Below are 27871 nucleotides of genomic sequence, written 5' to 3' on the forward strand. Positions count from 1 at the left end.
AAAATCAATAAAAATATATTTGAAAAAAAAAATTTGAAAAAAAAAAAAAAAAAAGATGGCATTTGTAATCAAGCACCAAGAGAAATAAATATTGGCTCCAATTTTGACACCAGCACTTAACAAATGAGAGTTTTTGGTCTGCTTACTTAACTTCTCTGAGTCTCAGTTTGTCTGTAAAATGGGACTAAGACTAGGGATGTGACGGTAAAAGGGACATTTTAAGTATAATGACTGAGTGCATTGATATGTTTTAAAAGATTGCCTGGCCAGCATTGCTCAGTGGTTAGGTGTTGACCTATGAACCAAGAGGTCATGGTTTGAATCCTGGTTTAGGCACATGTCCAGGTTGCAGGCTCGATCTCTAGTGTGGGGTGTGCAGGAGTTGGCAGTCAATTATTCTCTCTCATCATTGATGTGTTTTTTTCGTTGTTTTTTTTGTTGTTATATAATTTCTTTCATCATTGATGTTTCTATCTCTCTCCCTCGCCCATCCTCTCTGAAATCAATAAAAATATACTTAATAAAAATAAAAGAGAGAATGGAATACTTGATTTAGGTAACAATAAAACCAACCTTCTTTTCTTCCTTTTCCCCTCCTTCCTTCCTCCCTCCCTCTCGCCCTCCTTTCCTTCCTTCCACGGTTTAGATCTTGCTGTGTGCTTGCTCTGTGCTCACACTTTTCATGCATTTTTATATACACAAGGACACTGAAACTCAAATGGTCAAATTTAGTTTTAAACTCAGATCCTACTGAGTTCAAAACTCATCCTCTTTTAGAGCTGTACCATTTATGTCAGAATCACCTGGAGGGCTTGCAAAAAAGCAGATCTCTGTGCCCCCGTCCAGACTGTTAGCTTCCACCAGAACCCTTCTCCCCTTTCTTTTTAGTGGCTGAGAATATGGCTGCATAGCTAGAGACTGTATTTCCCTGTCCTTTTGCAATTAGATGTGGCCATGTGACAAGTTCTCGCCCATGGAATGCGAGCAGAAGTAATGGGTACCAGCTCCAAGCCAATGTGAGAAACAGATGCATTTTCTCTATCCTCTCCCACAGACTGGAACCTGGACGTGGTAGAAATTCAATCAACCTTGACTGAGTAGATGATGACAAGTTCATGAAAGGTGGAGGAGCCTCTATGGAAGAAACCTGGGTTTCTGAATGCCTATGTGGTTTGGTCATCCACAGCTACACAAAACACCCTAAGTCTTAGTGACTTTAAACAACAGTCATTTCCTGGGACTGTAACTCTAATTGGCAACATGAATCTACAACTTGGGCAGGGATTGATGGGAATGGCTTCCCCACTTGGGAAGGCTCAACTGAGACTAGAGGGTCTGATTCCATAATGAGTCTTACCCACAGTTGGAGAGTTATTTCTGGATCTCAGCTGAGAGTTCAGCAGACAGCCAGGAACCTTTGCTGTTCTCCATATGTGCCTCTTCATAGGCTGTTGGGCTTTCATACAGCATGGCAACAGAGGTCCAAGAGTGAGTCTTCTGATAGAAAAAAATCACAACAGCCTGTTGCCCAAAGTAGTCACAGAACCAGCCCAGATGTTAGAAGAGGGGACATCAAACTCATTTCTCAATGAGAGGAGTGCCAAATAATGTGTGGCCATCCTTAAGCTGCCACATCTCATGAAACAAAATAGTATCCAAAAATAAGGAACACTCACCTTGGATTGTAATGTGTGTGGGAAAAATACCTTCTTCGTTCTCTAAACCACATTATTATTGGGTCTCTTGATACAGTAACTTAGCCTTTTGCCATAACTAATCCTCCCAGTGAATCAGAATAGAGGACCGGGTTCAAGAATCTATGTTCCAACAAGCAACCCAAAAGCTTAATGCACAACAGAAATCAAGACCCACTTTGCTAAGCAATGTGGCTACTCCATTCAATTTCTGACCTTTCAGTGACTCTGAGATAGTTAATCCCTTTTATCTGATTATTCATGGGGTTCACATCTTAGAACAGACAACATCTCTAAGGGATGGTTTGAAGATCTATGACCTGACAAATTCCACTTGGCAATAGTCAGAGGGGCCTTGGAGTTCACCTGGTGAACTACTCGCTGGCACAGGAGCCCTTAAGACTCTAGGATTACAGGCAAAAATTACAGAATTCGTGGAAAAAGGTTAAGTGTTTGTGTGTGTTTTTATTAATCCTCACCTGAGGATATTTTTCCAGTGATCTTTTAGAGAGAGTGGAAGAGAGAAGAAAGGACAGAGAGAAATATCGATGTGAGAGAAACACATCTATTAGTTGCCTCCTGCGTGTGCCCTGACCAGGGGCCGGGTTGGGGAGGAGCCTGCAACAAAGATATGTGCCATTGATCAGAATTGAACCCAGGACCCTTTGGTCTGCAGGCTAATGCTCTATCCACTGAGCCAAACCGGCTAGAACAGGTACGTATTTTTTATTGTCTTTTCTTTTTTTTTTTTTTTTTAATATATTTTATTGATTTTTTTACAGAGAGGAAGGGAGAGAGACAGAGAGTTAGAAACATCGATGAGAGAGAACCATCGATCAGTTGCCTCCTGCACATCTCCCACTGGGGATGTGCCCGCAACCCAGGTACATGCCCTTGACCGGAATCGAACCTGGGACCTTTCAGTCCGCAGGCCAACGCTCCATCCACTGAGCCAAACCGGTTTCAGCATATTGTCTTTTCTTATATGAAACTCCTCTTGACAATCAAATAAAAGGACTGAAGTATCTCAGAGGCATTAAGAAATCAGAAATCGGCCGAAACCGGTTTGGCTCAGTGGATAGAGCGTCGGCCTGCGGACTGAGGGGTCCCAGGTTCGATTCCGGTCAAGGGCATGTATCTGGGTTGCGGGCGCATCCCCAGTGGGGAGTGTGCAGGAGGCAGCTGATCGATGTTTCTCTCTCATTGATGTTTCTAACTCTCTATCTCTCTCCCTTCCTCTCTGTAAAAAATCAATAAAATATATATTTAAAAAAAAAAAAGAAATCAGAAATCGAAGTTATAACAGTGTTACTTAGCTGGATCTGAAATACCACAGACATGAATTAATTGAATGTGAATCCTTTATGAGTTACATACATTTTCCATAACAGGGGAGCCAGGTTCCTATACCAGCATGTTAAAATTCTCCAAGCAAGAAAGAGCGGTAGCACTTAAAGCAATTAGTGAAGACACCCAATCAACAAAAGGACAGTTTTTAGACAAACATCTGGCTATTCCAGGCTCTTTGTAAGACCACCTGGGGGGTCTTATAAAATCAGGTCTCTAAATCAAAAGCTTTCTCCTCTCCTTAGTTCACTTCCAATTCTGTTTGACTATTAAGCTTCCTTATGGTTAATATTGGGTCCCCAAGGACTTCATTTGGCAATCGTCCTCAACAGATAGGACAATACCAGTCCCATGAGGTTGTTCCAAAGATTAAACAAGATAATAGAGATATTCGTGCAATGAATATTCACGAGGAAGACCCATGGAACATGTAGTACAATATTCAGAACAATGTTGCTACATAGTAAATATAAATTCCTCATATTCCCTGGCTACTTCTGGGAAATAACTTCCAAGTCAGAAATAGCAGCTGTTATGGACTGAATGCTTGTGTCTCTCGAAATTCATATGTTGAAATCCTAACCCCCAAGGTGATGGATAATATTAGGAGGTAGAGCCTTTGGGGTAGAACCCTCATGAATGGGATTACTCCTCAGAGACCTCCTTCGGCCCTTCCATCATGTGAGGACACAGCAAGGAGTCAGCCATCTATGAACCAAGAAGTGGACTCTCATCAGACACCAAATCTGCCAGCCCATTGACCTTGAACTTCCCAAGACTCCAGAACTGTCCAAAACATTTGATGTCTAAGATGCCCAGTTTATGGTATTCTTGTTACAGCAATCCAAACGGACTAAGACAGCAACCCATGATATTTGATTTGCTGTATACAATTACTTTTTTTAAGTTTTAAATTAGGTTCTAACATGAAAATCAGGAAATTCAGGTTTCCTTTTCTCTAAAAGAACAGAAGCTCTAGAAACATGAACCAGCATGGCTCCTGTAGGCATGAATTTGAGAGCCTAGGACCTAACTATGTTCTTTCTCAACAACTTTTGTATCCCAGGCCTACTTTGCTGGGCTCTAATGTAGCTTATCAGTCTTGGGGAGTGTGCAGGTAAAGAGTATGTTGAAAGCTCTGATGTCCTCATGAATTTTGAGTGGAGAAAATTGCCTTTGATTTTTGGCTAGTGGCTGGCTCATGCAATGACAAAAGATGTCATACATCTTCCTTATGACTTGCTTAGTCAACTACCACCCAGTCAGAAATCTGCTTTCAAAGCCAACATGTTTTATTTGATTTGGTAAAGCCCTACTACGCCCAGGACACATGTTCTATCTTATGGAACATAAACATTAGAAAGCAAGAGACCTCATCTGGCTAAGCCCTGTTCACCATCTAAGTCTTAGTATTAATGTCCCTTCCTACAGAAAGCCTTCCCTAATGCCTCCAATTGGGTTAGACTCTTGAACTTTTCCTTTGTCGCAGTTCATGAACTTGGTCAATGCCTTTCTCTATCCCCCTCTCCCCCTTTTCTGAGTTAGTTATGATGTCCTCTTTTTAAAAAATATATTTTATTGATTTTTTACAGAGAGGAAGGGAGAGGGATAGAGAGTTAGAAACATCAACGAGAGAGAAACCTCAATCAGCTGCCTCCTGCACACCTCCTACAGGGGATGTGCCCGCAACCAAGGTACATGCTCCTGACCAGAATCGAACCTGGGACCCTTCAGTCCGCAGGCTGATGCTCTATCCACTCAGCCAAACTGGTTAGGGCAGTTATGATGTCCTCTTAATTGTTGTATCTCCAGTTTCGGACACAGCACCTGACATCCAGTAGGCCCTCAACAATATGTGGAGGGAAGGAAGGAAGAAAGGAAGGGAGGGAGGGAGGGAGGGAGGGAGGGAGGGAGGGAGGGAGGAATAAATGAAGATTTGATATTTATGCAATTAACTGGTATAGCAGTCAGAAGTGGGACAAATGTATTCATTGGTTAATTGGTCACTTGTTAAACATTTTAAATACCACCCCTGACTCTAGGGGAGTTAAGTGTCCAGGGTATTAATAGCTATAATTAATTAAAAGCTGTAATGATTACAGGCAGATAATTAAAGTATTTTCCACTAAAATGGGCAGTTGTCTCCCCTCAAGGAATTCTGGTATGAAGTTCCTTATATAAATTAGCTCCTGAAACACCGTAGGTGCTCAATCCATTTCATTTATTATGAGCACTGAGATTCACAATATTGCATCTATTGTCTTTACTGCTCTATTCTCAACACAGAATACAGTACACAGTGGTGTTTAATAAATATTGGGCAAATCAATTATTTAATTAATGATAAACTAGCAATGTTTTAACTCAAAAAAGAAGTTAGTCTGATCGTCCTAAAGGCTGTTTGGATCAGCCTTAAAGCCCTGAGTGGATCCTAGGACACGTAGGGTCAATACTGTGATAAGAAGGTGAGTTTTCAGTCTGGGAGGAGGGGGACAGTGTTTCAGGATCCCAAAGGCCTTGCTTCTCTTATCTAGTCTTTTGAGAGTCATGCCCAAGGCAACCTTGCCATAAAGGGCACCTTATCTCCAGCAGCTCAGCAGGCTGAGGACTCCAGATAAGCCCTGCAGGAGAGTGGGACAGGCCCAGATGGGGCTCCTAATTACAGCTAAACATTCTGAGGGCTGCAGGGGTCTGACCCAGGTGTTTCAGGCTGCTCCACTGGAGTCTTTTTGTATTTCACAGAAAATCTGCTGAAGACTGGGTGGTGGGAGAAAGGGAGGGGTTTTATAAGAGGGAAGAAGGAAAGACTCAAGTTAGAGAATAATGGACACACACACACACACACTCAGATGCACAGCAGGCAGGAAAAGAGAAAAGAGGGACCCAGAGTCAGTGAGAGAGCCAAGACAGAAAAGAATCAGAGGCAGAGACTCAGAGATACACAGAGCAATCAACCTGGGAAAAGGGAGAGACACATGAGAGACACAGAGAGGCAGCGACTCAGAGATATTCACCCAGAGAGATAACACCCAATACAGAGAGAGACAGAAGAGAGAGAGAAAGAGAGAGAGGGGAGAAACAGAGAGAGGCAGTAAACAAGGACAAACACAAACAGAGAAATAGAAACATAGGAGGTTAAAATAAAATCAATACACAGGGACACAAAACAACAGATACCAGTGACAGAAAGGCAACATGTGGGGCAGAGGGGGCAGATCTATGGGGCATTTTATCTGGAACAGTTCTTTGTACTTGTCAGAGACTGCTCCTGGGCATCATGAGTTTCAAAAGCTCCCCAGGTGACGCTCATGTGCAGCCTGGATGGAGAGCCACTGCTGAAAGCCAGCGTTCTGGTCAGTAGAACTGTATCAGAATCACAGGGGTGTCTGGAGCCCTTCTAGGGCTATGAATCAGATCTATGAGTGTGGGCGCAGGCAGATGACACTGCAAGGTTCTGCTTCAGATCTCATCATTTAAGAAGGACAATGATCAGACACAGACTAGTTCATAAAAAGAAAGCCAGATACAAGATCAGAAATCCCTTTCTTTAATCAGAGGTTAGGTTCGTTGATGCATGCATTTTATAATTGCTATACTGAGGAGTTACTGTGTACTTGGTATACACTTTAGACAACTTATCAAAATAGTTTTTTCTAAATATATTTTTATTGATTTCAGAGAAGAAGGGAGAGTGAGAGACAGAAACATCAATGATGAGAGAAAATCATTGATTGGTTGCCTCCTGCACGCCCTCTACTGGGAATCGAGTCTGCAACCCACGCATGTGCCCTGGAACAGAATTGAACCTGGGACCCTTCAGTCTGCAGGCCAACACTCTATCTACTCAGCCAAACCAACTAGGGCTCAAAATAGTTTTGAAGTCAGATTCCCTGAACTCAAATACTAACCCCAGAGCTTACTGTAGTGGGCAACCTCAGACAAATGATTCAAACCTCGGTGTCTCAATGTTCTCATTATAAATGAGGTATGATAGGGTTAGGCATAATTAATGATGTGTAATAGGGTGACTGTAAGAATTACACTATGAAATAATATATGTAAAGAACACTAAGAACAGCACCTGCTTCATGCAAATGACAGCTATTTTTGGACAATTTATTCCCCAAGGCATTGTTGCTGACAATAGAACAAATAATGGAGCTCAACAGTGTGCTCAGGGAAAGAAACAAGCAGAGTTCTGTCAAAGCCACTGTCATCCTAGTGTGACTGTGGACATGGCCCAGGCTGCACCCCTGAGAAGCAACATCAGGGGTTTCACACTGACTGCCAGGGGAAGGAAACAGACTTCATTAAAATAGTCGCCCGCCACAAAACAAGTAAACAAGCAAATAACAAAAATGAGTTGTCTTTTCAACAAAAAGTACTTGGGCAACTAGGCAGCCACATGCAAAAGTATGAAGTGTGAATTCCCACACATCGTACACAAAAGCTAACTCAAAATGGATCAAAAAGCTAAAACTATACAACTCATAGAAGAAAATATAGGGGTAAATCTTCATGACCTTAGATTTGGCAATAAATTCTTCAATATGACACCAAAAGTGTGAACAACCAAAGATAAACTGAACTTCATCAAATTAAAAAAACTTCTGTGAAAGTTTTTCCCACATAACGGGAAAAATATTTGCAAATCATTATCCAATAAAGAAATCTTACCTAAAAAATATAGGAAACTCTTACAACTTGTTAATAAAAAGATAAATAACCCAATTAAAATTGGGCACAGGACCTGAATAGATATTTCTCTAAAAAGGACATACAACTGGCCAATAAGCATATGAATTAGTCATCAGGGAAATGCAAATCAAAACCACAATGAGAGAGAAACGAAGATGGTGGCATAGGTAAACAACAGAAATTGCTGCCTCGCACAACCACTTCAAAAATACAACTAAAAGACAAAACAGACATCGTCCAGAACCACAGGAAGACTGGCTGAGTAGAAATTCTACAACTAGAAGGAAAGAGAAAAGCACACTGAGACTCAGAGGAGGTGCGGAAGTAAAGTGCAGAGGTACGGAGGCGCACGTGGAAAGGGCTGGCAACGGAGGACTCGGTTGTCTTTTTCAATCGGGAGGGAGTCACAACCTCCCGATGGCCCCGACTCCAGTTCCGGGTGAGTCTCTGGGGACCCAGACTCATACGGGGAGAAAGTGGACTGTCTGGCATCGGTCGGAACTCAAGGGCAGCTTTCTCTCAGAGGTGCTTGCAGCAATTACCGTGGGACATTGAGACTCAGGGCCTCCTAGGGTAGGACTGAGGATCAGCCATAGCTGCTTGCTCCGCCCTGTTGATCCCCTGAGATCCCACCCCACCCAAGCTGTGCACCGAGGCTTTTGCATATGAACGGACTGGCCCTTTGCAATCTGAAAATTACCTAACAAACTGCAGCTGGGTCAGAGAGACCCAGAACTTCCAAAAGAAGGCCCAAGGCCCCACAGCAGAGATACACAGAGCAATCAACCTGGGAAAAGAGAGAGACAGGTGAAAGACACAGAGAGGCAGCAAATTGGAGATATTCACCCAGAGAGATAACAGCAACTTGCATTGTTTCACAGTTGAGCCTCATCTGGGCACCTCCAAACCCCAAACAAAGAAGAGGAATCTGCAGATCTCTCCATAGCTCCTGCTGGGTAGCCTCAGGCAGAGGCTAAATTAGCACCTCCTTAGAGATCCAAGAGCCAGTGTACCCAGTGGTCAGAGTAGGACCATCCAGATTACAACTCCTCAGATCCATAAGGGACACACTCAGGGGGCAGACTCAGTGAGCGCCAAAGCCCCACTGAAGCAAGTCTTGCCCCAGAAGGGTGTCTCCAGCACAGAAGTTCTCCCACTATAGACACAGCTGATTCTCACAGGCAATTGGCCTGGAGGTCAATTCCTCCCAGTGATACCTACAAAAATCAAGGCTTAACTACAACAAGACTGTGCACAAAGCCCACAAAGGGGTGCACCAAGAGTGTCCACCTCAGGTCATTGGGGAGGGCACCTTGCACAGAAAGCCACTCTATCAACACAGAGAAGCATAAAAAATGCGGAGACAAAGAAACAGGTCACAAATGACAGAAATGGAGGAAAGCAAACTACTGGATATAGAGTTCAAAACTACACTTATAAGGTTTTTCAAGAATTTTCTAGAAACTGCTGATAAATTTAGTGAAACCCTCAAGAAATCTAGTAAGACCCTCGAGGTTATGAAAAAGGACCAACTAGAAATTAAGCATACACTGACTGAAATAAAGAATATTATACAGAGATCCAACAGCAGACTAGAGGATCGCAAGAATCAAGTCAAAGATTTGAAATACGAAGAAGCAAAAAACACCCAACCGGAAAAACAAAAAGAAAAAAGAATCCAAAAATATGAAGATAGTGTAAGGAGCCTCTGGGAAAACTTCAAGCATACCAATATCCGAATTATGGGGGTGCCAGAAGAAGAGAGCGAGCAAGATATTGAAAACCTATTTGAAGAAATAATGACAGAAAACTTGCCCTACTTGGTGAAAGAAATAGACTTACAAGTCCAGGAAGCACAGAGAACCCCAAACAAAAGGAATCCAAAGAGGACCACACCAAGACACATCATAATTAAAATGCCAAGAGCAAAAGACAAAGAGAAAATCTTAAAAGCAGCAAGAGAAAAACAGTCAGTTACCTACAAGGGAGTACCCATACGACTGTCAGCTGATTTCTCAACAGAAACTATGCAGGCCAGAAGGGAGTGGCAAGAAATATTCAAAGTGATGAATAGCAAGAATCTACAACCAAGATTACTTTACCCAGCAAAGCTATCATTCAGAATTGAAGGTCAGATAAAGAGCTTCACAGATAAGAAAAAGCTAAAGGAGTTCATCATCACCAAACCAGTATTATATGAAATGCTGAAAGGTATCCTTTAAGAAGAGGAAGAAGAAGAAAAAGGTAAAGATACAAATTATGAACAACAAATACACATCTATCAACAAGTGAATCTAAAAATCAAGTGAATAAATAATCCGATGAACAGAATAAACTGGTGGATATAATAGAATCAGGGGCATAGAAAGGGAGTGGACTGACTATTCTCGGGGGGGAAAAGGGGTGTGGGGGGGTGCGGGAAGAGACTGGACAAAAATCGTACACCTATGGATGAGGACAGTGGGGGGAGGGGAAGGGCGGGGGGGGGGGGACCGGGTGGAGGGGAGCTATGGGGGGAAAAAGAGGAATAACTGTAATAATTTAAACAATAAAGATTTAATTTTTAAAAAGACACAATGAGCTATCACTTTACACTCATAAGGATGACTAGAATAAAAAGAGTCAGATATAACGATGTTGACAAGGATGTGGAGAAATCAGATCCCTCCTGCACCACTGGTGGGACTATAAAATGATGCAGCCACTTTGGAATATAATCTGCCAGTTTTTCAAATGGTTAAACATAGAGGTACCATATGACCCAGTAATTCTACCATAGGAATCTACACAAGAGAAATGAAAATATATATCCACACAAAACTTGTACAAGTATGTTTACAGGAGCATCATTTAGCCAGAATCTGAAACCAACCCCAATCCATCAGCTGATTAATAGATAAACAAAATGTAACATATCCATACGATTGAATATTATTCAATTATAAGAAGGAACAAAGAATTACCCTCGTTACAACATGGATGAACCTTGAAAACATGCATAGTGAAAGCAGCCAGTCACAAAAGATCATGTATTATATGATTGCATTTATATAAAATGACTAGAACAGGCAAATTTATGAGACAAAAAGCAGATTAGTGGTTGCTTATGTCTGGGGAGCTGATAGCTAAAGAGATTTCTATTTGAGGTGATAAAAAATGTTCTAAAATTGACATTGGTATTGTTGCACACATCTTTGAATGTACTAAAAACCATTTAATTATACACTTTAAATGAGTTAATTGTATGGTACGTGAATTATTTCTCAATAAAGCTGTTATTAAAATTTATGAGGCCCTAGCTGGTTTGGCTCAGTGGATAGCACATTGGTCTGTGACTGAAGGGCCCCAGGTTCGATTTTGGTCAAGGGTACATGCCCAGGTTGTGGGCTTGATCCCCAGTAAGGGGCGTGCAGGAGTAGTCAATCAATGATTCTCTCTCATTATTGATGTTTCTCTCTCCCTCTCCCTTCCTCTCTCAAATCAATAAAAATATATTTAAAAAAATGTTGAGGACATACCCAAAAAATGGAACCTAAAAGATAAAAACAAAACTACAAATATTTCCTAAGTGTTTACTATGCCTTTGATAAATGCTTATTATTTACTATGCACCAGGCACTTCTCTAGAGTCTGAGATATAACAAACTAAACAAACTTCCTGCCCCCAGGCAACTTACTTTTGAGTAGAGAGAGTTAGACAATGTATAAACATATATGAAGTAGTAAAAAATGTTAAAAAGGAAAACAAAGCAGGGTAATCATATAGAAGACGATTGGGTCTGCCATTTACAGGGGGAGGCTTCATGGAAAGTTTTACTGATGAGCAGACAGACTGAAGGAAATGAGACTGGAGAGGGAGAAGGTTCAGAGCAGTAGGACCAGCTTCGTACAAGGCTTCAAGATGGGATGAGCTGACGCATGATAGGAAGAGTAAAGAGGTCCATGCAGCTGGGGAAAGTCCGTAAGGAGGAGAATGGGGAGAGGGTCAGAGAGGAAGTCAGGACTTGTAAGCAGCAGTGGGACTTTATTAACATTCAGTGCTAGGGTCTGTCTCACTCCTATGGGCAGAGCTGTCCTTAACCCCATGGCATTTGCCTACCATATCCAAGTGTCTCAACACCCGAGGTTGGACAATCACAGTCCAGTCCAATGTTTTCAAACTATGGGCTGCAACCTATTCACGCTGCCATTAAACCTATTCAGTGAACTGAAACTCGAATTTTTGGAATGAAATAGAGTTGAGTGGATGAAATGAAATGGAATGGAGTCCAGTGGAGTGGCATGGAGTGGAGTGGAGTGGAGTGGAATGGAGTGGAGTGGAGTGGAGTGGAGTGGAATGGAATGGGATGAAGTGGAATGGAATGGAGTGGAGTGGAGTGGAGTGGAGTGGAATGGAGTGGGATGGAGTGGGATGGAATGGAATGGAATGGAATGAAGTGGAATGGAATGGAATGGAATGGAGTGGAGTGGAGTGGAGTGGAGTGGAGTGGAGTGGAGTCAGATGGAATGGAATGGAATGGAATGGAATGGAATGGAATGGAGTGGAGTGGAGTGGAGTGCAATGGAATGGAAGAGAACTGAACAGAGTCGAGTGGAGAGAAATGGAGTGAAATTTAGTGAAAAAAGTGGAGTGGAATGGAATGGAATGTAGTGGTATTGAACGGAATGGAAAGGAATGGAGTGAAGTAGAATGGAAAGGAATGGAGTGGAGTGGAATGGAATGGAGTGGAATAGAAAGGAGTGAAATGGAGTGGAGTGGAATGGGATGGAATAGAAAGGAGTGAAATGGAGTGGAGTGGAGTGGGATGGAATGGAGTGGAATGGAATGGAGTGGAATGGAACGGAACTGAATGGAGTACACTCCACTCGAGAGAAATGGAGTGAAATTTAGTGAAAAAAAGTGGAGTGGAGTGGAATGGAGTGGAGTGGAATGGGATGGAATGTAGTGGTGTTGAACGGAATGGAAAGGAATGAAGTGGAATGGAATGGAATGGAATGGAATGGAATGGAATGGAATGGAGTAGAGTAGGAGTGGAGTGGAATGGAATGGAGTGGAATGGAATAGTATGGAATGGAACAGAATTGAATGGAGTGGAGAGGAATGGAGTGAAATTGAGTGGGAAAATTAGAATGGAGTAGAATGGAATAGAGTGGAGTGAAGTGAAGCAGGGTGGAATGGAATGGAGTTCAGTAAAATGGAATGAAATGTAAAGATCCTTGTACAATAGTTATGTGTATTCCTGTGTGTGTGAGCATGTGTGCACACATGCATGTGTTTGTGGGTGCATGCCATGTACTGGTTGCGATATAAAATGTATTTCTTACCAAAGACAGCATCAAAATATCTGAACCTGACTCTAGTCCATTCCCTGCTCACACAGCCCATCAGAACGAAAACACACACACACACACACACACACACACACACACACACACACACCTGCATCAAAAGGCACCTTGGCTGTTCATTTGTACAGAGCCTCCTGTGCTGACTGTCAACAACTTAATTGATCCGAAAGACAAACTGGCCTGCAGCTACAGAACAAGGAAGGTCTTCTGTGTTAATGGAGATGTTTCCTTTAAGCAAGGCAGGAACCCATGTGTCTGCATTTTAATGAGTGTTTACTTTTTTTGCTTTGTTTAGTCACCATGGTCCCTGGTCTGCAGAAGAGCCCCCAGACTGAGCCAAGGACATTTCTCTGGGTTCAGACACACCAGAGAGGAGAGAGGCTGGTGGTTCCCTCTAAAAAAGTGCCAGGCTCCTCAAAAGTAGAATGATTGGGGTCTGATAGGCATACACTCAATCCTGATGCTGTTACCTGCCAACGGTATGACTTTAGACAAGTGAAACCTCCACTGAGCCTCAGTTTCCCCATTTGCAAAAAGAGGTAATGATATTCCCAACCTCATAGGATTGTTATAGGTTATAATAATGACAATCTATACCTAACACAGTCCTTGCAATGACTATGCATATTAACTCAGATAATCCGCACTACAACGCTGACAGATGAAGGATCTATGTTCCCCACTTTACAGATGAGAAAACTGAGGCCAAAGAGGTTCAGTTACTTGCCCAAGGTTACCCAGCTGGTAAATTTTGAGGCTTCCCACTTACTCTCTTTGATCAGTTTTAACAATAGCTGCATAATGAAAAATAATTGGGAGCCACTAGAAAAAAATGATCTAAGAGAGTATGAGAATCTTTAAGACTGCTTACCAAGAATTTCGGATTCTCTCTCCAGGCACATAGTAGGATTACTCTTCTCCACCCTCTTGGATTTGGGTATGTCTGTTCACTTGCTTTAGCTAATGAAATATGAGTGGAAGTGACATGTGCCACTTCTGGGGAAAGGTTTAAGAGAGCATGCCGTTCAGTGTGCCGTCTCCTTCATGCTGTGCTGACCATGAAGATATGTCACACGGAGCCACTGTTAACCTGCTTTCCTGGGAAACCAGGACAAGCCAAGACCTCCCTGCCAACATGCCTTTGCCACCTGACAGGAATGAGAAATAAAGTTTCCTTACATCAAGACTCTGAGATTTGGGGTTATCTGTTACTATAGCAACACCTAGCCCAGCAGTTCTCAACCTTTGGATCGTGACCCCTTTGGGGGTCAAGCGACCCTTTCACAGGGGTCACCTAAGACCATCGGAAAACACATATATAATTACATATTATTTTTGTGATTAATCACTATGCTTTAATTATGTTCAATTTGTAACAATGAAAACAGGGTTCACCACAGCATGAGGAACTGTATTAAAGGGTCGAGGCATTAGGAAGGTTGAGAACCACTGACCTAGCCTATCTTGACTGACATGAGCCTCCCCAGTCTGACCTAGAGTAGCTCCCATCTACTGAACTCTGTGTGTCATATTAAGTGCTAAACACTCTACATACTTTAACTCACTGAACCCTGATGACAACCCTAGTCAGAAGTCCCATCAGCACTCCCATTTACAGATGAGGAAACTGGGGCTCTGAGAGGTTAAGTAAATTGCCCAAGTTCACATAGCTAATACTAGTAAGTGGCATGATCAGAACCCAAACTGAGACTAATAATAAAATTTGCCTCTACCATTCACAGGAATTGAACAAAGTCATGCACTGTACTCAGATCATACCAGCTCATCAGAGCTGACTGTGGGCATCTATGACCAAGATCCCATTCAGTGATGTCCTGCTGGTAGTTTAAAAACACCACGATGAGGGTGTTTACACCATGGAAACTGACAAATACTGCAAATGAGGGCTTTTCTTTTTGATTGGAGTCCATTTACACTGACTGGACCCTATGATCAGAGTTCTAATCCACTAAACTTGCCCAGGGAATTTCCCAGAAGCTCATCCAGGACCCCTTGGGACTCTCCAGTGTTTTTAGTTGATGAGACAGAGTCTGTAGTGAGACTAGTACAAAGCAGTGGGGTCACAAGCTGGGCAGGTTAAGAGCAAGAAGAGAGAAGACGCTCTGCAGGGTGGCTAAGAAATAGGCTGCCAGGGCAAGAGGAAGAGACGCATGGAGATGGGGAGAGAAAGGCCTTCCGGTCAGGAGACCATAGACTTTCATCTGTGGAGCACACATTTTGTTAAGTTTGCATGATTCATGAAACGCAAGAACATCCCGAGGACAGCTGAAGTTCAGGGCAGAAGATCAAGTTGACAAGATTGGCTCTGGGATACAAGCAGGAGGCGAGGTGGGGGTTGGCTGCAGCCACTGACCTATATTTCTCTGTTTGCACTGCAGATCTCTCATCATCCATCGCCCCAACTAGGCTTTGCCCACAGCCTGGGGGGGTGGGGCTTTGGAGCATGGGGCCACAAGGATGGGCACTATGTTTGGATATGTGGGCACATATTCAGACCACTGTATGAATTCTTGTGATGACAGTGATAGTACCTCTGCCACAAGCAAGATGACCTTAGGCAAGTGATTTTACCTCTCCAAGCCTCAGTTTGTTCTTTTGCAAAGTGGGACCAAAAGCTCTTAGTTCATGGGGCTGTAATGCACAGCGCCTAGGGCACAGTAAGTGCTTAGTCAATAGTGGCCATCAACTTCTATTACTGCAGGAAGAAGAATCATAGCATAACTGTAATATTTAACAGTGCCAAATACTGTTTTGAGAGATTTACTTAAAATGAATCCTTTAATCCTCACAGCAAGCTTACGAGACAGGTCCTAACACTGTCCCCATTTTCCAGATGAGGAAACTCAGGCAGGAGAGGGAGTGTCACTTGCCCAGGGCACAGTAAGTGGTGAGGCCAAATAGTTACTCAGCCCCTGATAAGTGTCAAGGAGTTTACAAACATAAGCTCACATCCTCACCTGCACAACTTGGAGAGTTAGATCTGTTTGTTTCCATTTTGAAGATGAGGATACTGAGGTTCAAAGAGTTAAATTAGCTGACCCCAGGTCACTGAGCAAGTAAGCAGCAAAGAAGAGATTCAAAACTAGGCCTGCTTGTCTCTAAGTGCTTATTTCATTCAGCCATCTATCATTCCCAGAAATAAAAGCAGCCACCCTTATTAAGGCTAATCACCATTCAATTGGAACGTAAGATCTGCAGGACACTAGAACAAGCATTTTACAGGCATCCTCTTCAAACAGCAGCTGCAGGAGGTGAGTACTTATCCCCACTGGACAGAGTAGTAAACTGAGGCACAGAGAGTTGGCCATGTGTTCAAGGCCACATAGCTAGAAAGTGGCAGAGCTGGGATGTGAGACCAACCGCCCTGACTCCAGAATCTTATTATTTAACCACTGGGTTAAATTCTGTTGAACTATAGAATCTACTGAACAAATACCTTTGACCTGTTAAAGAAAAAGTTGTTCATGACACTTGTTAAAGAATGGTAAGGCAGACCTTATTCAGGGATGACCACGGTTTTAAGTACAGGACTTTGCAGTAGGAGAGAGAAACCTAAATACAATACAATACAATACAATACAATACAATACAATACAATACAATACAATACAATACAATACAACACAATACGCAGAAGTGGGTATTTATAAGCCAAGGAGCAGGTTGGAGGGTCAGTGGACAGAAAATTACTAAGAGGAAACATCAAAAGGTAGAGATGCTGGCTAAGCAGACCTTTAGGTCTTGCTGAAGGCAGGCCAGGGGATGGTGGAGGATGAGGAACCCGATCAGATATGAAAGGTGAGCAGATATCAAGGATGGCCCAACCAACTGAGCAGGATTCTTGCTAAATGCAGAGGAACAGGGGAGCCCCAAAGTCAGGACCTGGTTGAGAAGGGAGTTCAGAGGAGCTTGACTGGAGTTTGAGCAAGGAGAGGATCATTCTCAAGGAGAGGATCTTTGTCATGAAAATCATCCCAGGTCCTCACATTCCCTTTGACCAATACCCAGATAGACTTGAGAGGAAGAAGAAAGAGGAAAGAAGAGCTGGAGAGAGAAAAGCAAATCATTGAGGGAGGGACAATGTTGGGGCTAAAGATGATGGACAGAAAACTAGACCAGTGGCCAGTGGACTGGGCCAGCCCAACCCCACCCCCTCATATTCTTCTGTCCCCATTCTCCCCAAGAAGAAATCCCAGGACTATCCCAGCTGTGTCCTGGAGGTCTTGGAATTGCCAACTGAAGCAGGCCTGGCAAGATCCCCCTGTGTCCTTAAAGAGAGCGTGAATATCTACCCCCTCGCCCCCTTTCCCCACTCCTGAGAAGGCAGCAGTGGGGAAAGCAGCTGGAGAGGACCCTCCTTGGCTGGAAAGATTTAGTAACGCAGAGCTATGACAAAGGTCAGAGGCTGCCAGCTGGATGGACCTCCTGGCAGGGTCTGACAGAGTGAAGCCAGGAGCTGGAGGAGCTTGTGGCTTGATTAAGGTCTTCCTGACCCCTCCCAGCAAGGTCATCCTGGGGGTGGCCCAGAGTAGGGCCCTGCCCAGGGAGGAAATAGCATGTCTCCTATAGGTGCTAAACTGAATTCTGATGTGAGGAAGTTCACCCTCCAGAACCTCCAGACCTTTCTAAATGATCTATTCCTACCGCACCTCTCCCCTGCTTCCGCCAGGTACCCGCATGAAACCTCGAAGTTCCTTGGGTGGCCTATCAGATCTGAGACATTGCAAAATTGCAGAAAGTAATCAATAAAGTTTAACTTTCCCTCCACCACCCCCACCACAGTAGGCCTATGAGAAGGCAGATAAAAAAAATGGTAAGAATGAGCTACTACCAAGTTCCATCCTGCTGTCTTATTCCCTGGTTACAAGCAACAGATGTTGGCAGCTGAGTGTGTAACATGATATATATGTGAGATGATAATGATGAACCAATTATAACCACTCTTGTGAAAATCCATCAGAGTCATGAAATGGTCTTTGGTTTTAAAGTGGTAACTGGCAAGATGTTTCTAAAATAATTTCTGAGCCCAGCCAGTGTGGCTCAGTGGTTGAGCATCGACCTATGAACCAGGAGTCATGGTTCGATTCCTGATCAGGGCACAGGCCCGGGTGGTGGGCTCAATCCCCTGCAGAAGGCAGCCGATCAATGATTCTCTCTCATCATTGATGTTTCTATCTCTCTCCCTCTCCCTTCCTCTCTGAAATCAATATATTTTTAAAAATAAATAAATATGCCCTGATTCATATCTGTACCTTCCTGTCTCTTAGACCACAGTTTCTTAGAGTGGTCTGGGAACCATTTTTACTCATCACCAAGGGCACTACTGGAAAAGGCAGTTACATGGGTCCCTTTCAAACCTACTGAATTGATCTCTGCTGGGGAGACCTGTAATCAGTATCTTTAGCCAAGTTCCTGGGGGAACATTAAAACTTGAAAGGCAGTGCTCACCACCCCCTCACCCAGACCTCTCTGCCTCCATGTCCCCCACTCATTCTACTTTGTTCTGCAGCTGGAGTGATCTTTCTAGGGACAAATCTGAAGCAGCACCCTCTTCTCCAGCCCCTGTTAAAACCTCCCAATGGCTTCCCAGTGTCCTTAGGTTTTAGTCTGAATATTTTAGCTCCGTGATGATCTCCAGTCTTGATTGCCAGTGCTCTCACCACGACCCCACACACTCCCTGCACCCCACCAAGGGGGACCCTTCACTTTCATGTCACTCATGCTTCTATGACTCTTCCAGTATACCTCTGCCCACCACTCTCTAACCCTACCTTTTTCTGCCTCTCCAAATCCTATTCATCCCTCAAAGGCCCTTCTGGGCTCACCTGCACTTGTCCTTCCTTGGTGCTCCCAGACACCCCTGCTGTTCCCATTTTCTCTCTGGCATAGACCATCTCAAGATATTTTGTAACCGGCAGGTTGTGTGCCTGTCACCCACGCCCTGTGCATCTCTGGGGAACAGAGGCCATGCCATCTTCACCACTGTTTCTCCATCACTACTTTATCACCTGGTTTCCAGAACATTGTTGGCTCACAGGACTTAGTACATGAGTGAGTGAGTGAATGAATGAATGAATGAATGGCATCCTCCTCCTCATATGCACCTCTTCATGATACACACCTTGGACCACCCACCCTCTCAACTCTTCCTGCCTTCCATGGCTCACTCATCAATCACAATTTCCTTGAACACTGCCCCACTGAGTCAGGGCTGTGACCTTGGCAAGGAGATGGGGGGTGGGTGTTTTGTCTTTGAGGCCCTTGACAGTTTGTGAGCTCCTCACAACAGCCTTGGAAGACAGGCAAGGTTAATCTCGGTATCCCCATGACGGAACTGAGTGTGTTCAGGTGGATAACTTGGGGGCTCTGTCCTGTTGACACCCCCATTTTGACAGCCGTTGCAGAAGAGGTAGCCACAAGTAGCCAGTCATGTCACATGCTAGGAGCCTCCCCACTGGCCACCACTGATTAGACCAGAACCGTACACTTGATTTAAGTGAGCTAATCGGGGTCTCTCTTGAGAATCCAAGTTGTAAGACAAAGAGAATTTTCTTGAAGGTCATTCTTGGCATTTTTCAATCCTGTGAGCTGAGCCAACGTGTAGAGAAAAGCAGAGAGGAGCCACTAGCCAGTCTCAGAAGGAGAGAAGGGGAAGGAATGGTCTCCTTGGCTTCTGATCTCTGTTCAGTGCCCCGAAGGAGTCTGTAAGAACCGCTCTGAGGCCTGCCCTTGGGTCTCAAGAGCCATTTCACTGTCCTTTCAATAAACCTCCCATTTCACTAAGGCCATTGGTGTAGGTTTCTGCTCCTTGAAAACAAGTGAGCCTGACCCAGACAGGGATGTGAGCAGAAGGAAGAACACTGAGCGGGGGATATGAAGGCTGCAGGGGCTGTGCCACTGAGTGAGGGTGTGACCCAAGCGAAGCACTTCATCGCTCAGGACCTCAGTTTCCACTCCTCCATGGTGGAAGCAGTGATGCTACCTGCCATATAGGATCCAATGAGTAACATGTAAAAGAATTGTGTAGCTATAGAATCATCAAAGGAAGTAACTTGGCCAAAGTAGTCATAATGGTGGAAGATTCAAGCATCAAGATGGGCGGCCAATGAGAGAGCTACCAGGGAGAGGTACAGTGCCATTTACCCAGTCACTTGTGCAAACAGCCTCCTAGGAGTGCAGCTGCCTGGAGAAGGAGGAAGAACGCAGAGGCCCTCTCCAGAGGCCACCAGCCTCCAAGAGACACGAGCCTGGACAGGAAGCCCCAGTCACTCCAAGGGGGAAGGGAGCATGCCCTGCCTCCATCACAGCATGCGTGTCTCCCTCTCTGGATCTGTGAGCTCCAAGGGTAGCAATGGTATCTGTCTTCCTAACAGCCCTATCCCCAGAGGCCACAGGCCCTGGCACACAGCAGGCACTCCTGGGTGAATATCTCCATTTCTCTAGTGTCTCTGTCTCTCTTTCTCAGTTTTAGTGTCTTGCTTCTCTAAGTCTTTTTTCTGTGTGTTATGTCTCTTTCTCCCTCACCCTTGACCCACCTTCTCCCTCCCTCCCTCCCTCCCTCCCCCTCTCTCCCTCCCTCCCTCTCTCTCCCTCCCTTTCTCTCCCTTTCATCTCTGTTTCTCCCCTCTGCCTCCGTCTGTCATCCATGTCTGCCTGCGTCTCTCCCTCGTTCTCTCTGTACCTCCTCCACATCTCACCCTGCATACACTCATACCTGCCCCAAACCTCTCCTTCACACCATCTCCCTTTGTCTTGGTCCCTCTTTCGTTGCCTGGTAACCATGCTCCCTACCAGCCCATGGAAACCATAGCAACAGACAGCAGACAACACAGTCATTCATCTCCCTTTTGTCCCTAGCATTGCACGCGGACACTCCAATTACAGGTACTCACAGGCGATGCCTTTGTCTGAGGCCCATTCACAGCCGAGCCAGCTCCCTTGCCTAGAAGATGCTGGGTGCTACAGCACAAAGCACCTTTGTGCCTACCCCCTGCAGCCTTAGTCCCTATTCAAGGACAAGGACTCCACAAGGGCAGTGGGGAAGGAGTAAAAGGAGAGGGAACACCCAGTAGATGGACCGACAGACATACTGAACCAACAGCCCCTAGAAGAGAAGCCAGAAGCCAGAAGGGTTGGGAGGGGAATGGCCTGGCTCCCGCATTGATCTGTCCATTTCTCCAGGGGGTGGGTCATACTTAATCCACAGAAACTTGGCACTTTCTGCTCCCTCCAGCCTAGATCTTCCTTCTGTGCACACACTTCTATGCCATCTTCAGAGCCCAGCTCCAGTGCCCTTGCCCACCCTTCCACCCCCTTCACTGGCTACCACAGCTCCCTGTATTGGCTTCCACAAGTGCAATTACATAGCTCTTGTGTGGCACCTTAGTTCCCTAGGGCTGTATAACCAATTCCCACAAACAGGATGGCTTAAAATAACAGTTATCGTCTCACAGTTCTAGAGGCAAGGAGTCAGAAATCAAGGTGCCCCCAGGACCCCATTCTTCTCCCTCATAAGACTCTAGGGAAGGACCCTTCCTTGCCTCTTCCTAGGTTGGTGGCTACCAGCTATCTTGGCATTCCTTGACTTGAAGATGCATCACTCCCATGTCTTCCTGTGTTGTCACATGGCATCTCTCGGTGTCTCTCTGTCCAAATTTCTCACATAAGGACAGTAGTCATTGTATTAACCCAGTATATCCTCGTTATAACTTGATTAGAGCTGCAAAGACTGTATTTCCAAATGAAGTCACATTCCAAGGTTTCCCAGTAGAAGAAAGCTCCAGGTGGCCACAGGAGTGTCCCCTGAATAACACACTTCTCCAGGCTTCTCTCCCTTCCTCATCTCACTTTCCCATTCCCTCACTCATGCTTCCTGAGATCACCTTCCTAATAATCTATTTACACCATGTCCTTGTCTCATGGTCAGCTTTGGAGTGGAGTGGGGAGAGGAGGGTGACTCACTCAAAGACAGGTTAGTAGCCATATCGCAAGGTCAATTACAAAGAACAAGTGTCTTCACCAAGAAATGGAAGGAGTTTTAAGCGAGTCTTGCACGTGGCCCCTTATCCACTAGCCCGGGCAAGTATGGGCTGAGCCAGGCAAGTCATCTGGTGATTAGATTATCCGATTTCTCGGGGATAAGGGAAAGCTTTGGCTGCCAGGTCCCCATGAGGACCTCCACCCCAGCACCACCCCCACCACCAATCCCCTCCAACACTTGTTCACCCACAAAAGACCTGAAATTGTTCCAGGAAATGGGCAAAGCTTGAGAAAGCTTGAGAAAAGAGTTAGGTAAAGTTTGCCTTGCTCAGTTCACATCTCTGGAGAGAGTCTCTGGGTGCAGCTGAGGTTGCTGCTATATATAACACACAAGCGCAGCTAATAAAACGGGTTGTAAAGCACTGTGCAGATCCAAAGTGCCACATAAATGCTAAATAAGAAAATTCATCTTAGCTACAAAGAACTCACATTGAGAGACTGGAGAGGAAGGGGAGGGAACGCCATCCCCCACGACCATGCTCTGCCTTCTCTCTCCCCCATCCAACATATGTACTCACACTCCTGAGCAGCATGCTGGACCACAGCTACACTCGCCACTCACCAGCCCCAGAGCAGCTCAGGTGACTCTGAGGTGTCACTTGCTGCCCCCAGGCCACTTGGGGGGAAGGAAATGCCACCAGCTCCCTACTGCTGTCCCAGAAAGGCTGTCTTCTTTAGGTCCCTTCACACCAGCTTCACACAGCACTGACCAGCAGAAGGAAAGGTCAGCCGGATGTTTTGCATGGCGTGTAGATGGTGGTCTAGCTTCACAGAGATAGGGCTGGGCATTATGGCTGCCTGGAAAAGTTCCCTCAGGAGCCAAAAGGATATTAGCTATCCCCGCTCTTCTAGGGGAACAATGAGATTTAAGCTGGCCATGGGGTTCAACACAAAGCCAGGGTCTCCAAGAGCACATGGGCTCAAAGAGACTACAAGCTTCTTCATTCTCAAGGGGAAGAAAATGAACACTAGCTGGTCTTTACTGAGCACCTACTAGGCACTAGGCACTATGCCAGGCGCCTTTGCAGTGTAGTCTGGAGACACAGACCATTGCTAGGCCCCTTTTACTGGAAGAAGAATGGAGGCCAGAAAGGCTTGCTCAGGGCCACACGGCCCGAATGGGACAGAGCTTTCTGACCCCAGAGATGGGATGCTCACCCACGACAGTGTACACCCTCCAGGGAGGGAAAGTCTCCTGCCCAGTTATCTTCCAAGTCACTGCCAGGCTGAAACCACAAAGCCCGTGTCCTAACCCCAGGTTTATCTTATACACCATGGAGCCCGCTTTGTGACTAGTAATGGACGCAGATAGATGACGAGTCACAGAGCCAGGATTAACAGTACAGGAGTCACAAGATGAAGGTAGGGGGCAGAAGGTGGTCCATCAAGGCCATTTCTCCCTCCCCTTCTTGACTCAGAAGTAAAGTCTAATTTGTCTCAGCCATTCCTGCTTTTTTTTTTTTTTCTTGCCAGAGATTTGGGAATCAGACACGGGACTCAGTTTTGGGCCAATGGCTTCTGGAAATGTCTCCTTGCTCTTAAAGCAACATAATCAAGAGAAGGCCTCTCATCTCCCCTGGACGTTCTATCTGGACGTGACACCTGGAGCCACAGCAGCCATGTTGTGACTTTGAGAGGAGCCGGACTAAGTGCGATTCCAACAAGCTTAGATTGGGAAGAATCAAGTTAGATGACATTGTTGAAATGCTGACTGAGGAACCAGAGAACCCAATGTCCTCCAGACTGCCCGTGTGGGACATGATGAAAGTCTTCCTTGTTTCAGTACTTCCTTGTTTGAGTCAAGGTTTTCCCTTACTTGCAGCCAGAAGCAATGCTCACTAATACAATGAACTTTAAATCCTGGAGCCCAACTGCATGGGTTCTAATCTCTACTCCACCACCAATTAGCCATGTGACCTTGGACCAGTCTGCTTACCCTTCTGAGCCTTGGTGTTCCTCCCCTGTACAACATGGTGGTAATAATGATCCAGGGTCATTGGGAGGCTACAGTGAGATGATAGTGATTAGAGCTCATTGCAAATAGAGAAGCCTGAGGTGTTGCTGGATAGTCTTGCTGTGGCTGATATTACAGAATCAACCTGGCCAGAAGAACCTGGGGCAGCCTGCGGGGCCCAGAACTTGCCCTTCTTCCCCGCGAGGGACTCAAGGAAGGAGCAGCTGCACACACGCAGATAAGGCCACATTTGCATTCTCCCAGCCTCTCCTGCCCAGCTCTCTGCAAGCTGAGCCAGACAGCAGCCCTTCCCAGGGGCACAGAGCTAGCAGTGAGCGCTGGATGGAGAAAAGGACAAAACGAGGAGGTGGGGGCCAGGAGGGGGCTGCTCCCCAGCCAAGGAAGCCCTACCAGGGAACGTCATACACCAGTGACAGCATAATATTCTAGCTGTCACATCCTGAGTCTTCTGGGTGGCCAGATCCTTGCTCTTAGCTTCTCATTCAACCCCTGTAACAACTCTATAAAGTACATATATGCCCTCTCTTATGCATGCAGGGACTGAAGCTCAGAGAGGTTAGCAAACACATCCAAGTCTAAACAGCCAGGAGTGGAAGGGCCAGGTCTGTCTGACTCCAAAGCCATGCACATAACCACTATGGGGGAGCCACAGAAATGAGGTGCCCTCAAGCTGCATGGAAAGAAGATGGCAATAACAGTTCTGGGAAGAGCTGAACTCTGTTCACTGACCTTGGCTTCATGGGGCTCACCATCCAACTACGCCTGAAGCAGACTCCAGCGCCCCCTACAGTCTACATTTGATATCCTTGAGAAAGTCAGTGCTACTTGGAAAACGGCTCCAGAAAAGTGGAGAAGGTACCCTTCACTAAGAGTCGGGGGCCCAATAGGGCGAACAAGAAGGAGCGTTGGGAGTGGGCTGGCTATTATCTGCTTGTGATGCTCCCCAACCAGGTCACCCTCTGTCATTCTCTGCACCACCTGTCTCAAGAGGCTCACCCGTCAGACAGCATCCATGGGTCCCTTGTCCTCTAGCTTCCCAGTGGGCTTGGTCACTGGGAGGCACCAGCAGAGGTGGGAAAGCTGGAAGAAAGACTTGGAGGTACTTCTCCCATTTCCTCCCACTCCCTCCCACTCCTTCCCTGACTCAGTGCTGTGATTCTGGCCATGTCCTTCTATGACCACAGCTCCCTCTGGCACCGCCCCCAGCTCCACCTCTCACCAGCTTCTGGTAATCCGGTTCCTCTGCTTGATAGTCAAGCCTAGGGGTGCTCCCAGCTCTGGCTAATCTCTGGGGGTCTCACATCCCTGATCAGTCCCCCTAACCCTGCCTACCTCTCTGCGAGTAGTCCTTTCATTAAACTTTCTTCAGGCTCTCAGCTCTCTGTTTCCTCGTGGGGCCCTGGGTATTGGGGTGTGTGTGTGTTGGGGAGGCCAGACGGTAATATGTTCTCGAGGAGTTGGGCTGTCTTGGCTCAGCTGCTGAGGTAAACTGCCAGTGGGAAGAGCCTTAAGAAATTGCCAAGGGTTGGTGATGTCCCGTGCGCCGCTGGCAGAGGGGGTAGATCTTGGTGGCTAGGGCATTCCCCTATTTCTGGAGGATTCAGGCTTTGACAAGCCAAATCCCATCTGCTTGTCTGCCTGGCTCATAGTGAGCTGCAGAATGGCAAGGAGGAAGCAGCCTGTGGGGAGAGGTGGTACCCACACACTAGCTCAGCCGTGGGCAAACTACGGCCCGCGGGCTGGATCCGGCCCGTTTGAAATGAATAAAACTAAAAAAAAAAAAAGACCGTACCCTTTTATGTAATGATGTTTACTTTGAATTTATATTAGTTCACACAAACACTCCATCCATGCTTTTGTTCCAGCCCTCCGGTCCAGTTTAAGAACCCATTGTGGCCCTCAAGTCAAAAAGTTTGCCCACCCCTGCACTAGCTCCTCTTCTCAGCTACATGGCACTTTATAATTGGCAAGGCATTTTTTATGAAGTCACTCATCTGAGCCCCACGACCCAGTGAGGGAGACAGCTAAAGGCCACTTCCCCTACTTACAGATGGGAAAATTAAAATTCAGAGGAAGGGACAACTCTAAAGGCACACAGCCTTGGCAGGCCTCACACCCAGCCATGCTGATCCCAGCTCTCCTCGCACTTGCAGTCGATGGACTCTCGGTCTCATGGGCAAACCTGAGAAGGCTGTCCTTCCCTCGGACTCAACATAATAATAATGAAGGAATAAGAGCTAACATGTGCTCACTGAGCACCTACTATGTACCCAGTTGGGCAATAGACTTTATATATACTTTATCTCTTTAATCCTCAATAATGCTGTGAGGTCGTTATGATTATCTTCATTTAAATGTGGAGGAAGCCTGGGCTTAGAGAGGTTAAGTGATGTGCCAAATCACACAGCCAGTAAGTGACAGACCTGAGATCTGAAACTAGACCCATCTCATGCCTCCTGTGCTTACCTATTACATTAAACTGCCTCTGCTCCCATGATGGATGGAAGGTGTGCCTTCCCTATGTCAATGCCTGGAGTTGCGTTAGCAAGTGGGGTGAAGGGCATGTTGAGATTGATCCTCCTGCAGGCAGCACCAACAGGAAGGCAAGCCTCTCCTGGTGGCTGGTCTTAGGTTTTCTGGTCCCACACAATGTTGCCCTGGACTTGGTGGGGATAAAGAAATCAAGTTCCCTTGGATGGAATGAATGACAACTCATACAGCTCCAGCATTTCACGTCTTAGGATGTGTTTCGACATGTGCTGGGTCATTTCATCCTTACAGTAAACCTGTTGGGTACACAGGACAAAGATTACTTATCCCCTTTCTTTAGACAAAACTAAGGATGCAAAGGAGTAAAGATACTCGCCCAAGGTCACACAAGCAGTACAGGTGGAGCCAGGATTCCAACCTGCAAAGACTGGGCTCCAACGTTTATGCTCACTCCACTCTCATGTGCCGTTGACTCTCAGGATGAGAGTCAGAGAGGGGAGTGACTTGCCCAAGGTCACACAGCAAGTCAGTGTTGTTAGGATTAAACTCTGCCAACACTCCTTATTGCATCCCTGCAACCACCCAGATTTGCTCTTCTTCATCTCCTCCTCCCTTCCTGGCTGTTTTCCCCTCTGGGCCCCTCCCTCCTCCAGTTCCTCCTCTAGAAGCACCTAGAACTAAGAGCTGTCTCCCACACCACTGCCTCCAGGGAGAGAAATAAAGAAGGGAGACTAGTTAGAAGGGGGAACACCGTCATGGGCCTCATTTGCATAAGCTGGTTATAGCATGGTTTCCTGGACTCCTGGCAGCATCCGCCTGTTCTCTGCCCACAGGAAGGAGGCGGAACAGCTGTATGCACATCTGCCAAGGGAATTTTGAAGAGCAGAGATGATGCTATTTTTCTACCAGCAGCAGCAACAGCAGTAGGGCAAGTGCTTAAAGCTCATTTTGGTTCATTTTCTCCCTGTCTGAGGGTCCTGTCTTTAGAACAGCTGTGCACACAGAGAGCAAAGCAAGGCTGGACAGTAAGGAGGCCTCCAAAGCAAGCCCAGGAGCCCCCCGTCAAATTCACATGAACTGACTAGTCACAGAGGTTGCTTACAGACAACAGCAAGACTTGCCGTGTGTGCCAGGCACTGTGCTAAGCCATATATTTTTATGTGAATAGTTGTAAAAGTTATATATATATATATATATATATATATATATATATATATATATATGTGTGTGTGTGTGTGTGTGTGTGTGTATATTTCAT

General features: G+C 45.6%; 1 protein-coding gene across 1 annotated transcript in view; it reads right to left on the reverse strand.

Annotated features, from left to right (window-relative positions):
* SRRM4 (serine/arginine repetitive matrix 4) overlaps positions 1-27871 on the reverse strand; it is a 367949-nt gene that overhangs the window by 227041 nt on the left and 113037 nt on the right. The window contains exon 3 of the mRNA XM_070400012.1: positions 1358-1497. The gene's annotated coding sequence lies outside the window, so the exon portion shown is untranslated. The remainder of the gene's footprint in view (positions 1-1357; positions 1498-27871) is intronic.

Source organism: Myotis yumanensis, unplaced genomic scaffold (assembly GCF_028538775.1).
Source record: "Myotis yumanensis isolate MYYU_CA2020_CCGP unplaced genomic scaffold, mMyoYum1.0.hap1 SCAF_19, whole genome shotgun sequence".
Lineage (NCBI taxonomy): Eukaryota > Metazoa > Chordata > Mammalia > Chiroptera > Vespertilionidae > Myotis > Myotis yumanensis.